Source organism: Silene latifolia, chromosome 2 (genome assembly GCF_048544455.1).
Source record: "Silene latifolia isolate original U9 population chromosome 2, ASM4854445v1, whole genome shotgun sequence".
Taxonomy (NCBI): Eukaryota; Viridiplantae; Streptophyta; class Magnoliopsida; order Caryophyllales; family Caryophyllaceae; genus Silene; species Silene latifolia.
The window spans coordinates 86651826-86654650 of NC_133527.1; the positions used below are offsets into that span (position 1 = coordinate 86651826).

The 2825-nt window shown below is 43.5% G+C and overlaps 1 non-coding gene across 1 annotated transcript; it reads right to left on the reverse strand.

Moving 5' to 3' along the window:
• Positions 1–373: 373 nt before the first annotated feature.
• LOC141644966 (small nucleolar RNA R71) lies at positions 374–479 on the reverse strand. The gene has a single exon (XR_012544564.1). It is a non-coding gene; the product is annotated as a small nucleolar RNA R71 (small nucleolar RNA).
• Positions 480–2825: the final 2346 nt, after the last annotated feature.

The following is a 2825-nucleotide window of genomic DNA, read 5'->3' on the forward strand; positions in this document are numbered from 1 at the left end:
GCTACAATATATGATAATCTACAGCCAAAGGAACACCATCTTCCAAAAGGGGCACCAGTTACCTACCCCTACTACGGGTAACTTTGAATTTCGTTCCTCTTATATCGATTTAGTGGGGCGAAATTAATTTGCTGGTTTACCAGATGAGGACCCCTTGAAGCATATGGAGATTTTCACAGACTATTGTTGTTCTATACCTATACCAGCTGGGGTGACTCAGGATGAAGTAAAGGGGTTGATGTTCTTATACTCCTTGAAGGATTCAGCGCGAGATTGGTATCGCTACCTTGATAGGGTAGCAAAATGGAGTAACGATCGGACATCTCTAGCATTAGCCTTCTACAAGAAGTACTTCCCACTTTCAAAGACTGACGCCTTGATAAGTAAAATCATAAGTTTCCAGCAAGGAGCTGATGAAGGTTTTTGTGAAGCATGGGGACGTTTCAAAAGTTTGGTCCGAGCTGTCCCTCACCATAGTTTCCAGCAATGGTATCTTTGCAACCTATTTTATAATGCTCTATATGATGATTACAAGGTCATCCTGGATGCAGCTGCTAATGGAAGGTTCCAAAACAATACCGGTCAAAGTAAAGGTTGGAACACTATTGAGGAGATGGCAGTCCATAGAGCTGAGTTTGGAAGTTCACGTGGAAAGTCCCGAAAGCAAAGTGATGAAATGAGTGCCGTTGTGACACTTATAACTTCTATTTCTACCCGTCTCGAGAAGCTCGAGATTTCTGAAGCTTCCAAGGAGAAAGTAGAAATACCTGTTCAAAACTCAGATGAGACCGAGAAGTTGAGAGAAATGGTCCAACTACTTTTGGTTCAAGTGGCGAATATGGAAGCAGCCGGGATTGAGTCCTCAAAGAATTTTGTGAAGCAATTGGAGAATATAGAGGCTAAGCAAGCTGCTAATTCTTCAAGCAAATGTGAAGGCCTGATTGAAACGATTAACGCCATTAATCTCAGGAGTGGCCTCTCTTATGAAAGTCCCGACAAGCCAAAGGTAGACTAGGGAAATGATGAAGAAGCTCGTTTAAATTCTGGTGCAAAAACGAGCTCAATTGCCAGCACTTCTGGTCGATCGACCAACATTGTCGATCGATCGATCAAGCGTCGAGATAAAATAGTTTCTGGTCGAAACTATTCACACCTGCAAACGATCGGTCGATCGACCAACATCACCAGTCGATCGACTGGATCACCTGACGAACTCAATTCTGGTCAGGAACTGTTCACGCCTAGCCAAGTGGGTCGATCAACAACTCATATCAGTCGATCGACTGGAACTCCAGAGCAGGATGCAAATCCGTCAACTAGTCTGCATGATTCTTCACTCATTGATGATTTGACGGGGGTTTTAAACCTACGGAAGCCGAAGGTTACTGATCCTACGGCCAGTGTTGCAGTCCCGTATCCGGAGCGTTTGAAGGCCACTAAGCTGGAGCGTAAGTTTGGTAAGTTTCTGGAGATGGTCCAGAATCTCGAGGTAACGGTCCCTTTCACTTATCTAATTACCCAGGTACCCTCTTACGCTAAATTTATGAAAGATATTTTAAATCGTAAGAGAAATTTTCGTGATGATGGTAATGTTGCTTTTGTGGAAAAGTGTAATGCTCTTTCGCAAATTAATGTGCCACCTAAATTAAAAGACCCGGGTAGTTTTTTAATTCCTTGCACTATAGGTAACCACGTAATTGGAAAGGCCCTTTGTGACTTAGGGTCTAGTGTCAGTGTCATGTCGTATTCTGTTTGCGAAAGGTTAAACATTGGTAGACTTAAGGTGACCGATATTACCGTTCAAATGGCAAATAGATCGACTCAGAGACCAATAGGTGTTCTAGAGGATGTACCCGTTCGAGTGGGTAAGTTTTTTATTCCTGTCGATTTCGTTGTTTTGGACATTGCAGAGGACAGTCAGATACCTATTATTTTAGGCAGACCGTTTTTACGTACAGCTGGGGCTGTAATAGATGTCAAACGCGGAACCATCACCTTAGAGGTAGGGGATGACACCATTGAGTTCAGTCTTGCTCACAAGGCGACTGAACCTGCTGATGAGGATACGTGTTATTCCATTGATATTGTTAACAGGGCTGTTACTTGTAATTGGAGGGAATCCTTAACCAAGGATCCCTTAGCTGATCTAACCCGTTTAGGTGAGTGTGCAGGTAATACAGTGGAGAATGCTGAGGAGCCAGATGCTTTGGTAGCCTCAATAAAGAGCTACTAGCTCAATGAGGAAGAAGATGAGATGCTCTTGAGCTTGGCCAACGAGAACTTGGTAAACACTTGCTACACCATTGAAGCTGATTCTGTCTATGCTGTAGAGGTAAAAGTGCCGGAGTGTAAGCCACTTCCTCCTAATCTTAAGTATGTTTTTCTAGATGATACGGAGCAGTACCCAGCTATTGTTAGCTCTAAGCTTAATGATGACCAGCTGTCTGCTTTGATGTGTGTACTTAAGAAAAACAGGAAGGCTTTGGGTTACTCTTTGGATGACATTAAGGGCATCAGCCCTGATGTTTGTATGCACAGGATAGAGTTGGAAGAAGGCCACAAGCCTTACAGACAGGGTCAACGCAAGTTGAACCCGAAGATGCAGGAAGTTGTTATGGGCGAGGTGATGAAACTAATCGATGCGGGTATTATTTATACGATTGGCAACTCCAAGTGGGTTAGCCCGATTCGGTAGTCCCGAAGAAAGGAGGGACTACCGTGGTTAAAAATGATAAAAATGAATTAATACCAACTCGAGTAGTGACAGGGTGGCGGATGTGCATTGATTATAGACAGTTGAATGCCGCCACCAAGAAAGACCATTT